The sequence below is a fragment of the Mirounga angustirostris genome, unplaced genomic scaffold (genome assembly GCF_029215605.1).
Source record: "Mirounga angustirostris isolate CCGP_5_RB_7025 unplaced genomic scaffold, mMirAng1.0.hap1 SCAF_1, whole genome shotgun sequence".
NCBI classification, from domain to species: Eukaryota; Metazoa; Chordata; class Mammalia; order Carnivora; family Phocidae; genus Mirounga; species Mirounga angustirostris.
The window spans coordinates 77,119,773-77,133,842 of record NW_026991709.1 but is presented as its reverse complement, the minus strand read 5'-3'; the positions used below and the strand labels follow the sequence as shown (position 1 = coordinate 77,133,842).

At 41.1% G+C, this 14,070-nt stretch overlaps 1 protein-coding gene and 1 pseudogene across 1 annotated transcript in view; both read left to right on the top strand.

The window, feature by feature from the left end:
- TPRG1 (tumor protein p63 regulated 1) overlaps positions 1-14,070 on the top strand; it is a 216,941-nt gene that overhangs the window by 14,401 nt on the left and 188,470 nt on the right. The window lies entirely within an intron of this gene.
- LOC123834363 (malate dehydrogenase, mitochondrial-like) lies at positions 3,202-13,260 on the top strand (annotated as a pseudogene).

Below are 14,070 nucleotides of genomic sequence, written 5' to 3'. Positions count from 1 at the left end.
AAGGCTCTGGTGTTCTTTTCTGATTTTAAAAATAATTCATGGTTGTTATAGAAAACTTAAATAAAATTTATGGACTATTTTTATTTTTTATAGAGACTCCCAGTCTTATTTCCATATGCAGCAAAATAGTGTTTGGAGAATAAAGTGAGAAATGTTTTTATATCCCCATGCTTTCAAGAGCCCTTTCCCAAACATCCGCCAGGCAATAAAGATAACTTTTCTTGAAAGAAAAAGACAATACTTTGAGAAAGTAAAATGTATGTGTTTTAATTCCAAATCTCTTCTTTAAATAACTAGAGCTAAAATCTGGAGAATTTAGATCACTGAATTTATTCCATGAATGACACTGAATAGGAGCTCTCCCACACCACCCAACTTCCTCCAAATAAGAATTTGATGAGGAAGAAGAGGACTGGTGATGATAGTTGTAGATTTAGGCTTGGCCTCTGTCACTGGTAAGGAGCCCAGCATCCCATTTTTCACTTTGTAGAAACCCTAATTCCTAGTATTTGGCCCAGAGGGTTGACTGGATTCCTCAGATGTAACCTTGAGGGGCTGCAAGACTCATAGAAAAATCTCAACTACAATAGAACTGTTGAGCTAAACCACAGCTGTGGCTAAGGGGAGATATAAGGAGAACTCTATTCCTACCTAAATTCTCTTTGTACATAAAGTAGGAATTTCTGTTTTTGTAGAAGTAAAGAAAGAGACCACTCATCTTCGCTTCATGTCACCCACTCTTAGACTTGATTGTAGGACACACATGTACTCTGTTGGTGGGAACTTGTGGTGGTCTAGTCCAGCTCTGCTTGAGGCAGGATGCGTGCATTCAGTTTGGGAGTAGAGCTTGAAACTGAGGAGGAAGAAAAGTGATTTCTGTAGTAAAGCTACTGTTCTGATCTTTGATAATTCTTTTTTTTTAAGATTTTATTTATTTATTTATTTGACAGAGAGATACACAGTGAGAGAGGGAACACAAGCAGGGACAGTGGGAGAGGGAGAAGCAGGCTTCCCTCTGAGCAGGAACCTGATGCGGGGCTTGATCCCAGGACCCTGAGCTAAAGGCTGACGCTTAACGACTGAGCCACCCAGGTGTCCCTGATCTTTGATAATTCTTGAGTCATTTCTCAAGTAGATCGGATCTTGAGAGAGGAGTGGAGTGTTACTTATTGCCTTCCACTGCAAACTCCAACCTATTAATTGGTACATGGGAATCTTGAGAAATAGTCCCAGGGGCTAATATTTGGAGGCTGAACTGCAGGGGAAATTGACCCTTACACAATAGCTAGGGCAATAGGTGTAGGCTTTAATACTATGGTAAGCCAAATTCTCTTGGATTGTTGACTTAGGTAATCGGCAGTGGCTCATATTTTGATTATAGAGCTGGATTTCCACTGGTATGGATCTCTACAGCTCACCTGGCATAGATTTGTCCAATGCAGTTGTGCTTCATTATACAAGCCCTTAAAAAAATATAAAGAGCACTGTGAATTGTGTAAGACTGTTGAATCACAGACCTGTACTTCTGAAACAAATAATACATTATATGTTAAAAAAAAAAAAAAAGATAGTAGGAAGGGAGAAATGAAGGGGGGGAAATCGGAGGGGGAGATGAATCATGAGAGACTATGGACTCTGAGAAACAAACTGAGGGGCGCCTGGGTGGCTCCGTTGTTAAGCGTCTGCCTTCGGCTCAGGTCATGATCCCGGGGTCCTGGGATCGAGCCCCATGTCGGGCTCCCTGAGCTGCGGGAAGCCTGCTTCTCCCTCTCCCACTCCCCCTGCTTGTGTTCCCTCTCTCGCTGTGTCTCTCTCTGTCAAATAAATAAATAAAATCTTTAAAAAAAAAAAAAAGAAAGAAACTGAGGTTTCTAGAGGGGAGGGGGTTAGGGGGATGGGTTAGCCTGGTGATGGGTATTAAAGAGGGCACATACTGAATGGAGCACTGGGTGTTATACACAAACAATGAATCATGGAACACTACATCAAAAACAAATGATGTAATGTATGGTGATTAACATAACATAATAAAATAAAATAAAAGTACTTAAAAAAAATATTAATGGCTGACCATTGGTTCCCTGCATTGTTGGTGGGAATATACAGTGAGGCAGCCATATGAAAAATGGCATGACAGCCTCCTAAAAAAGTAAAAAAATAGAATTAATATATGATCTAACAATTCTACTTCTGGGTATATACCACAAAGAAATGAGAGTAGGGTCTCAAAGAGAACACCCATATTCATGGCAGCATTATTTACAATAACCAAAGGATAGAAGCAACCCAAGTGTCCATTGACAGGTGAATGAATAAACAGTATACATACAATGGAATATTATTCAACCCTGAAAAGAAGGAAATGCTGATATATGCTGCAACATGCATGAACATTGAGGACTTTATGCTAAGTGAAATAAGCTTGTCATTAAAAAAGTGAAATACTATATGAATCCATTTATATGAGCTATCGAGAGTAGTCAGATTCATAGAGACAGTAAGTAGAATGGTGGTTGCCAGGGGCTGCGGGGAGGGGGAAGGGAGAGCTTTTGTTAAATGAGGATAGCATTTCAGTTTTGCAAGGTGAAAAGAGTTCTGGAGATCAGATGCACCACAGTGTGAATGTACTTAACACTGCTGAACTGTACAGTGAAAATTGGTTAGGATGGTACATTTTATGTTATACATATTTTAACACAATTTAAAATAAAAATAATAAAAAACACTAAAAATATTCTGCTCAAAGAGAAGTTAGAGTTGGCTGTATCCCCTTTTCCTGTCGTATCAGTTTGCTTGTCCTCTGAGATCTCAAACTTTCCCTTGAAGAACACTCTTATCTCCCGTTCAAACCATCTTGCTTCCTTTGCCTGAGGCAAAGTTTAATACAAATACTTCATTGGAAGGTACAATCTTGGGCAGGAAAAGGTGAGAGAAAAGGTGGTAAGGAGGAAAATAGGTAAACAAATATAAGGTGGTAGTTACAGAAGAGGGGGCCACCTCTTCATAAAAAAATAACCAGTGGTTGTTCAGTCATTTGGGTCATCTCTGGAAAGAGGTGGGGAGAGGAATTTATTTGCCAGCTCCTTGCCACCACCTGTCACTCAGTAGTCAAGTTTCTTATTATAGGGAGACACCGTTGTACTTTTAGGTTATACAACGTGGCCCCTTTAAAGGAGATAGTACTTAGGGAAGCCAGGTTCCATGTCCTGTGTGTTAGAACTGTATCCAAATTCCAAAGTGGCAGAAGGAACAAACACCTTTGTGGGTCAGGTCAGGTCCCAGTCCCGTGACCTGGCTGGAGATACTCTGGTTGTGGCCACAGCCAGCACAATGGAGGCCATGCTAGCAGATGGGGAGGTGCTGGGGATGACGGTAGTACTAAAGTAAGTGGCCAAGTATCTGGGAAGCCACTGAGAACTTATTAGACCTAGGAGGGCATGTTAACTGTGCCTAACACAGAGACATACTAGCAGAAAATACAGTGACCAGAAGAGATGGTGGCCAGCCTTGGTGTAAGTGTTACTCTGGTGGAGCAACATGTTCAAAATGGGACTAGCCAATGCTGGGAGATATGGACAGACCGGATTTGGTCAAAAACAAACGCAGCTGGAAAACTCAGAACTCATGACATTATGATTTTCACAATGGAGGGGTCCCTAGATTAGTAGTGGTAAGTAACACTAGCCCGTTACAAACCCTGCAGTACCAGTGTTGGCCAGATGCGAAGCGTGCCTGCTGAAGGCTGGGTGTGGAGGCGATGCTGCTTTTACACAGCTCTGAACACAGGTTCAAAGTGAAGCTCGGTATTGTTAGGTTTCAGAGGCTGCATGGAAGAAAACAAACAAACAAACAGTGACCTGATGACTGGGGCTGCTACCGCTGAAAATTTCTAAACTTTGGGCGGGGAGGAACAAGGAAGTCACCCTCTGAAGAAAAAAAAAAAAGTTGAGACTATGCACAAGTGAATTCTCCCCACCTACACTTAGGGTAAATATCCTTACTCTTAACCTAATCATAGGTATTCTCACTAAGTTTAAGTTTCAAGATGTAGACTCTGGACAAAGAGATTGGTAAGGCTAAAAAGATGTAGATATTATTTTTTCTCTTTATTCTCTTTTAGTCAGATATCCTAGTCATCTGCTTGGGTCTTGGCAACAGCTATGTGTGTCTTAATGTTAAAGACCTTGAGAGAGATCTAAGTATGTCATTTTGACCGGGATATTGGTTCTAAGGGCTGGGGATTTGCTTGTGGTTTTTTTTTTAATATATTTTGGATGTGTGGAATAGGCATTGTGATAACGTTTGTGTATATTAACTTCCTGGTATTTTTAACTAGTGGGACATGAGAAAGGCTTGATTGGATTAATTGAATTGGGAAGACCCTTTAAGGAATTGCCCCTGTTCTATTAGTAGAGAGCTCAGGCTGGGGGTGATATGGGAACCCATGCTCTGTTCAGGGTTCTGAGCCAACAGATCCCCTGGCTGAAATGGGAAGAAAATAGGAAAGATTTTTTTTCTTGGTACAAAATTTACAATAGGAAAGGATGTTAATTTGGGACTTTAATTTCTCTTTGAGAATTTGATAATGGGATGAAGTTCTTATTGCTCAAATCTGGGACATTTTAATATTGTTTTAGTTTTTCGTTTTTTTTTGTTTGTTTTTGTTTTTTTTGGTAATCTTTACTTTGACATTTGATGTCATTGTCTATATATTGGAATGGGAATAATTTAGAATAACAAGAGGACATTTGGTCTAGAGTATAGTATGAATTACTCTTCTTACCCATTTGAGTATTTTATAGACAAAAACTAAATTGCTTTGTCCCAGGAGCATGTACAAAGAAACCAGTTGGTTGACTTGGGAACTATCACATGAAGGTGGGAGGCTGATCTCTTCTCCCAAGGACAGCAGCCAATCTGCCTTCAGATGGCATGTAATAAAGATTATAAAATGGTTAAAAGTCTTTCCCACATTACAAGTTTGATAATAAACAATATCCAATTTGAGTTACATACCACCATATGATTTAGCCAGGACAATGGTAGCTGCGCTTTACTTCCAAAAAAAGAAAACTAAGACATAGGGAGTAAAGATTTTCCAGAAGACATGTATTTGCTTTATGCTCTGTAAACTATTTGTCACTAATATTCCTAAACTAGACTATCAGATGGGAGATGGACTAGGAACAGAGACCTTAAGATGGGATTGGAATTGACATGGATGCACAGGGCAAATGTTCAGATATAAAATTCTGTATGGTGTATCTATTTTTTAATTCAACATGCATTTATAGGATACAGTATCTACAATGAATATTCAGGAGTTCTACTACACATAGGACATTGAACTAAGTATTGAGAAATATACTGAGACAGAGACTAGTCCTTTTCTTCTAGAGTTCACCATCTAGTTAAAGCCATAAGACAAAGACATTATGACAAGAAGTCACATTTGTTCACTGCCATAAGAAAGGCCTAAGGCATTATAGGTATTCTGATTATGGAGCATGAACACTTCTAACCTGAGGTGACCAAAGCAAGTTTTATGAAAGTCAATCCTTCTGAAACTTTCTTATTCCCAATACGTGAACTTCAACTATGGTCACCAACTGCCGACATTGTTTGGCCTCCTTAAAATTATTCCAAAATTTATTTAGCCACTCTTTCCCTTATTCATGCATATGCTCACTCATTCATTCAACAAATACAATTTTGAGGATCTGAATGGCTTTAGAAGACAGAGACACAGCCAGCATCACCACTACCACAACAACTGAGTCCATGTGTGTCAAAGAGTTCATTGAGGAATACAAAACACCCCTCCCTCCAAAAAAACGATGCTGTTAACCCAGAGTGTGGCAAGAGCTGTGAGAAAGATAAGAGCAGTGTACTCTGCATTCACATAATATGGGCACCCAGCCAGACTTGGGAGGCCAAGAATGTCTTCCGAAGAAAAGTGGTATCTAGGTTTAGACTTGAAAGATAAATGAGGGTTAGTTGCTAAATGGGCCCAGAGAGGCAAGAGTGCTAAGAAGGTTCAAGAAAGTTTGTCTAAATTATTATAGCAGAAAAGGCAACCTTGGTCAACCTTGCTGGTGTGGGTTGAGTGATTTCAGGGCTTTGAAAATTTTCTGAATTTTCCCCCATCATCACATACCCCCATTAGAGCCCAGGTCTTGTTGGGATCTTTGCAGTTTCAAATGATTGTGGGGAAAATGGGAAACCATGTGAAGAGTGACACATTTATTCTGTCATAGAAAAGGAGGACACTTGTAGAAATGCTAAAGGTAAATTATTAGGCTGTATAGTACAGTATGAGCAAAAGTATTTTATCCCAGAGTGAGGTAGGTGACAGTAAAGACACAGATCTATGAATTTTTATTTTCCTAGAGGATGAAACCACAGAATTGTAGGAAGACTTTAATTATGAATAGATTCTGTCCGTTAGGTAGAGAACCCTGAGAGTATGTGGATCTTAGTGCCTGAAAAATCCCTTTAAATAGGAGAGCTAATCTAATTTAGGTATCAGCCCTCATGGCAAAGATAACACTCTGAGTTTACCACACAATTTTCTCTTCCTGGATTTGCTGAGACTACACTTCTTAGCCTCTTTGAGGTTAGATTGGGACTCAGTTTTATTGGGCTGAGTCTGGGCCAATGGGAAGTGAGCAGAAGACATGTAAACCACTTTTAAGTTTGACCTTTAAAAATTGCTCATATATTCTATTTCCCTTTCTCTTCTTATGGTGAATCTTGACGACCATATACTTATTGTAGCTAAAAGGTAGAAGCAACTTGAATCATTGAATAATGGCTTAGAAGAACCACCAAGTACAGCCAACCTCCATCAGGCTATAACATGAGCAAGAAGTGAATGTTTGTTGTGTTAAACCATTGATATGTCAGTAATTTGTTATTGAAGCAGAACCTTGTCTATTCTGATGAATGTACCCCTTCTCCTAGAGGTCTTCCCATGTCTGTGTTTGTATTTCATGGGGGTCATTTATGACACGAAGCCTTGGTAACTCATTTGGCATAGGAAATGAGAGAGCAGGAATGAAGAAAAGCCATTGTTTTTTGGTTTGTGTAGGTAAAGTGAACTGAGGTGGAATTTTTCAAGATAGGCCAAATGAAGAAGAGTAGGTTTGAGGATTAAAAGTATGAAATTAATTTTGGACATGTTATATTAGAAGGATTTTTAGCTTTATGTCATGGATGATCTCATAAATATCCTTGAGGGCAAGTAGTGTGGTCTTACATGTTTAATTCCCTGTAGTATCTAGTATCTATATACCGTTTATATTTGTTGATGGGTTGGTTTCTTCACTGGATCAGCTGAATTCTGGAGGAAATTGTCTGACTCCTTGAATCAATGAATTCCTCTGAGAGCTGTGAATATGCTTATTCTTTTTGTGACAGGAATTGTCTTGAGTTGTCCACACACTCAAAGGAAGTATCGTGTTTAAATCACAATAGCTTATTTATGCTGCTTTACTTCTTGGCTTCCCCTTTCCCTGAAATCTACATTTTCTTGAACAGTTTTAAGCAGGATGCTGTCGCTCTTTGTAAAGATATTTCTCATTAGGTAGACTGTAAAAGCCAACACGAAATGTCAAATCCAAGTTTGTTGCACAAGCAATTTGGAAGGTCAGAATGATCCCCACAAGATGCATACCAGCAGCTAACTCAATTTTTGATTTCCCCAAATGACTTTTCTTGTGAAATCTGGTTTTCACATCTTCCCATGCTTTTCCCTAATGGCCTACTTTTATATTAGAAAAATAACCCAGAGGAAGTATTTTACAAAAGTTATTGTTTTTATTTTTCTTTGAAATCTCTTAGGTTATACCTTGGTGTTTTTTCCTAGAAGATTTTGCATAGAGTAGGTACTAAATAAGTATTTGTTGACGGTTTAAAGATCTTGGTTTGAGCTGGAAGGAAATGTAGGGATCATCTAGTGCAATCTTGTCCATTTACAGATGAGAAACTGAAAGCCAAGAGAATTGAAATGTTTTGGCCAAGGTCACACAGCTGATCAAGTGCAGACCTGCTGCTATTACTAATGATGCTACTCTTTAATTATGTGCATAACTCAACAGTTTCACAAAGCCATAATTTATCTCATCTGTGAGGTAGGAAACACAGACATAATCAACACTTTTGGTTTTTTAACAAAGAAGGAAATTGAGGCCCAGGAAAACCAAGTCAAACAGTTGAATGATCTTATTCATTTATTCCACAAATTTGATTGAACCCCTATTATTGGCCAGGCTCTGTTCCTGCTCTGTTCTAAATATGAACAAAACAGACAGAGTCTCTGTCCTTTTATCAGGGAGAAAAAAAGGAGAAAACACTATAATAAATAATAGCTGAAACAAGCGAGCTTGCCTCCTGACTCCAATCCGGTGCTCTTTTTCTCTACATCCTTGTTAATTAATTAAAACCAATGAAATTTCTGATTGATTGATTAACTCTCTCGTACTAAGGAAAAGTAACCCTGTTAAAGGATTTCTCCTGTGAAGAATGCAAAGCATTTTAGGTGCAGCAATAACATGAGGGCTTCAGAGAGTTATATAATTTTACGTGCTCAAGAGAATATGGGGAAATACCGGTCCATGTTCTCTTTCTCTCCAGTTTTGAGATTTATGACTGGTCAGTTACAACAATAATAACAACTGAATATTGGCACAAGAAATGTATTTGATTCAGTGGGTAACATTTGAGAGCCTTAACTTGTAAAATGTAGCAAAGTTCTTGCAGGAAGCTCCAGTAGAATATGTAATACACAAGAAGGTATTCAGGGAACAGGGAAATAAAATCAAAGGAAACTGCTACCCAATCTGTTTCATTAAATATGAAAATTAAAATGCCTTAACAAAATGCTTTCTCTTCCTCTCTCCTCCCAACAAACAAAAGCTTTGGTAGGCAGCCTGAAATTGCTCATCAAGGAAAAAGACCAGACTGATTCTAAATGGCTTCTTTTGAATGAAGCAATTAATGCTAAAAGGAACATGTTGTCTCCTCAGCATTTGTAAGGTAAAACATTCATTGTACTTCCTGGCACTCTGTCAAGCCTCTCCTTGACCTAAGCCAGTAGAGAAATGGTCTGCTGCTTGTGCTCTTGACCTCTGGTAATCAGGAGGATTTGGCTGATTAACTTGACAGCAGTGATTCTCCTTAGGACTAGGAGTATGTCTGGGAACTGTATTCCTGGATCCTTCTTTCTCAGACCCTGACTTGCTGGCTTTGGCAGGTCCATCAAGGTTGGCATCCCCTCCATTTACAAAATAGAGATGTTACCTTATGATTGTTAGGTTCTGAAATGCAGTAGAGTAATGCAACAGAGTATTATCTTAATTGTATTTGTTCTGGTGATTCAGCTTTTTTCAAGAACATTACCTTCTTAAAGATACTTTTCATTTGCTCACTAACTCATGCATTTATTCAGAACACATTAATTAATGGGGTCTGTGTACCCGAAACAGTAGGGAATGTTCTGGAGTAGGGACACAGATTAAGACATAGTGCCCATCCTCAAGGAGCGCTCAGTTAAGGTGGGCAGAGACTCCTTATGACAGTACAACCAGAGACTCCTTATGACAGTACAACCAGAGATTCCTTATGACAGTACAACCTGGCTTAGTGGAGGGGCAGCTACAAGGCGCACTGGGATTATGGAGGGGTGGTGGGAGCTCTCTCTGTACCACGAGGACTCGACTGGGCTGGAGACGTCGATGGCCAGGAGGGCTTGGATTTACTTTTGTGCAGCCCCTGCCACCTGCAAACCTCAAGTGGAAACTTTCTCTTTTACTTGTTTCATGTGTACATATTTCTTATAAGAGGTTTTCAGAACAAAGTGTTTTATTTATGAGCCATATGAATGGTCTCTATTAATTCACTTAATGCTCCCTTAAATAATCCAGGTAGCAGGAGGCAATGTCCTCCCCATTTTACATAGGAGGAAAATATTTATCTTAAATAAACATTTGTTATTTCACGGTCAGTGCTAAAAGTAATGGTCTTTATTTCTTCCTCCATGAAACCATCCTACTGAAGTATTTTCACAATTAGGGAAGGTCAGTAACTGGCATGAAGCAAGACAAATATTTGTGGAATGGCTGAATGATGACAAAGATTAGACCTATCTTTGTATAGAATACTCATTTGTTAGCCTGAAAGTGAAATACACTTTCTACCAAAGTGATAGTAGATCTCTAAATGAGATCCTGTGATTCACTTTAATTCAGTTTAGTAGGTGGTGATCTTTCAGGTACCTGCCCATGCTTAAATTTGCTTATACTTTTTGTTTTCCAATCTTGGATGGTAAAGGTAGATTTTATTCATTTAATTAATTTCGATGCCACTATGTCAGGAAGTTTGCTTATACTCAAACAAGAGGCGTTATTTTTTTCAAATTTGCTTTATTATAATGTGGGATAAGAGGGTGGAAACCCTGTATTCCTGAGTCAGGGATAGAGGTTCAGAGTTTTGTTCCTCCACAAGCTAGCTGTGTAACTGTGGGCACATTTCTTTGTCTTTCCTGGTTTCAGCTTTCTCAGGTGTGAAATGGGGTACCGATCCCAGCTGACCTCCCCTTATTGTTGAGAATCAAACGAAATGATCTAATTGAAAGTGTACTCTGAACTATAAAGTGCTGTGTAAGTGAAGGTGCTTATTATTCATTGAGCCCTGGGCCTGTCAGACCATATGATCTTTTTCCAGGGTTGTTTGTTTACAGTTGATTAACAGCCCCTGCAAACTGCCTGCTTTTTGAGGTCTGCAGCAGAGCGGGGATTGGCAAAGAAATAAAAAGCTACAGCTTTCATGTAAACAGTTCCTCTCCCACTTAATCCTTCTTTGGACTCCCTATCTGTGTGTCTTCTTAATCACAAGGCTCAAATGAAACAGTACCTTCCAGTCCTACTTGAGGATTCCGGGGGCTTGAGGACCTCATTTCAGGGACGACCACCCAGGGAAGACCCCCGCCCTTTGCAGAATTCCTCATATCAGACTTTTTTTTTTTTTTTTTTTTTTTTTTCCAGTTAGAGATTTCATTGCCTGCTCAGAAAATGGAGCTTCTGGCTTTTTAGTTTTGTTTTGTTAGATTTTGATTGACATAGAAAAAATGTCTTTAACAATCAGCAAAGTGCTTCTGCAAGAACATCACACTGACGGTAGTCCATCTTTCTCGTCTCCCATCAAATTCACTTTCCTGACCAAGTGCAAGGTGGATTTCTCCCTGCCAGCACTATAGGCTGCTGATGCCTGGAACAGAGCTCGGCTCCTTCTCCTAGTTCACAGCATCATTATAGATAATAAAATTTCTGGAAGCAGGACTTTGCTAGCAGTTTAGGTTTGGGGATGATGCATGAGACGGAGAGAAGTCCATTTTGGGTTATGAGGTGCTGACACCAGGAAAACTCCTTGTTCCAGATAAAATAAGTCAATTTGACTCAGAAGACACGGGGAGGGTAGAACTATACTCTTGTAAGGAGGCATGACCTCCTTCTAGTATTATATATATATAATAAACCATTCTGCTTTTAGACAGAACTTGAAGGTTATGCTTCTGTCTTTAGGTGAGGGAAGCTGGTCATGGAAGCAGACAATGGCTGGACTTCCAGCTTCACCCCCTACCAGCTGTATGCTAATGGAACCAATCTGCATTTATTTATAAAATGGGGATTAAAATCCTGCCTCATCACTCTCTGGTATGTTTTGAGGATTAAGTGACAATGCCAGTGCATGATGCTTTCTGATTTTTAAGGCCTTTTCACATGAGAAGTGGCCAGTATGTAGTTAGAAAAACACATGTTTAGGGGCGCCTGGGTGGCTCAGTTAGTTAAGCGGCTGCCTTCGGCTCAGGTCATGATCCTGGGGTCCTGGGATTGAGCCCCACGTCCGGCTCCCTGCTCAGCAGAGAGCCTGCTTCTCCCTCTCCCTCTGCCTGCCACTCTGCCTACTTGTGCTCTCTCTCTATAGTCTCTCTGTCAAATAAATAAATAAAATCTTTAAAAAAAAAAAAACACATGTTTAGGGGGCTTTGATATGTGTCTGAATCCCATTCCAATTATTGGCTAGCTCTGTGACCTTGGACAATTTGCTTAAACTTATTGAGCATAGGTTTCCTCATCTTTCAAATGGGGATGACAATACCCGAGGCCGGGCAGAGCGGGCAGGGAGGTCCAGTATAGAGTGGAGGTTGGTCGTGGGTGTCACCTGCCCGGAGCCAGCTTCTCCACCTGCGGGTCCATGCCCTGCCTGCCCCAGCCCTGCTCTCCACCCTCGCCTGCCCTGCGGGCATCACTCTCCTCCACAGCTTCAGCCCCTCAGCCCAGAACAAGGCTACAGTAGCTGCGTTAGGGACTTCTAGAGGAGGAATCGGGCAGCCCCTGAGCCAGCCGCCTGACCTTCTATGGTATTGCTCGGACACCTCGAGTGGCCACAGATCTGAGCCACATCGAGACCAGAGCAACCATGAAAAGCTACCTCGCACCTGAGCAGCTGCTAGGCTGCCTGAAAGGTTGCGATGTGGTGGTTATTCCAGCAGGAGTCCCAAGGACACCAGGCATGATAGGGATGACCTGTTCAACACCAGTGCCCCAATTGTGGCCACCTGGCGGCTGCCTGCACCTGGCATTGCCCTGAGGCCATGATCGGCATCGTGTCAAACCCGGTTAACTCCATCATCCCAATGGCAACAGAAGTTTTGAAGAAACACAGAGCATACCACCCCAATAAAATCTTTGGGGTGACAATCCTGGACATTGTCAGAGCCAACACTTTTATTGCAGAACTGAGGAGTTTGGATCCTGCTTGAGTCAATGTTCCTGTCACTGGCAGCCACGCCGGGAAGTCCATCATCCCCCGATCTCCTGGGGCACTCCCAAAGTGGACTTTTCCCACGACCTGCGGACAGCCGTCACTGGGAGGATCCAGGAGGCCCGCACGGACATGGTGAAGGTCAAAGCTAGAGCAGGCTCTGCCACCCTGTCCATGGCTATGTGGGAGCCTGGTTTGTCTTCTCCTCTGCGGAGGCAATGAACGGAAAGGAAGGAGTTGTCCAGTGTCCCTTCGTTAAGTCCCAAGAAACAGACGGTGCTATTTCTCCACACCATTCCTGCTGGGGACAAAAGGCATAGAGAAGAATATAGGCATCGCCAAGATCTCCCCTTTTGAAGAGAAGATGATAGCAGAAGCCATCCCTGAGTTAAGGCCTCCATCAAGAAGGGAGAGGAGTCCGCGAAGAACATGAAATAAGAGAGCAGCTAGAGAGCAGTCTGTTTCCCTAACTTATGGAGACATTATGTCCCTATAAAGCTATCTCCTGCTGCTTTGTGTTTCAGTTGTGTTAACCACAAGTGTTGTGTCAGGGTCCCTGTCCCTTCCAAATCACAGGTCTATCTGTGGGTACGTCAATAAAAGCAGGCTTTGGTTTTCTTTTTCAAGAAAAAAAAAAAAAAAAGGAATGACAATACCAATGTTGCAGGGACATCAGGAAGGAGTAAATGATACATGTGAGGTGCTTAGCTGGGTACCTGGCATGTGGTATGCACTCTCTACATGGTTGCTAGTTCTGTCTTACTTGCTTTCTACCAAACACTGTGAGGAGAGAACAGCTCTTATTCACATGGTTTCCATTGTGAAACGGTTGGTAACTGGTGGCCTGGAAAGATGAAGTGTGTTGCTCTACTTAAATCCAGCAGGAATATCTTATAAAGCAACGCATACACTTAGAGATTGTGACTGCTGTTGGTTAGAATAAAATTGCATCTTCCCTTTGAAGCAGTGAGCATCCTTCCTGAAGGAAGGGGAAAGACGCCCTAAGATTTCATGCTGTTGATTCATGGAAAGCCTATTATTCTCGCTCCCAAGTGTCCCTAGAGCCCGGGACATGTCCTACAGAAGATCTTTGTTGTTAGTATTTCTGATCTACCTCTGAGGTGGGGACAAGGGAATGTGGGAGTCTCAACTGAAAGGGAAAATGAGGATACCCACGGGAAGTCATTCTCAGCAGCCAGGAAGGCACTGGCAACAGGAGACCATGACTCAGATGGCCGCACCATTAGA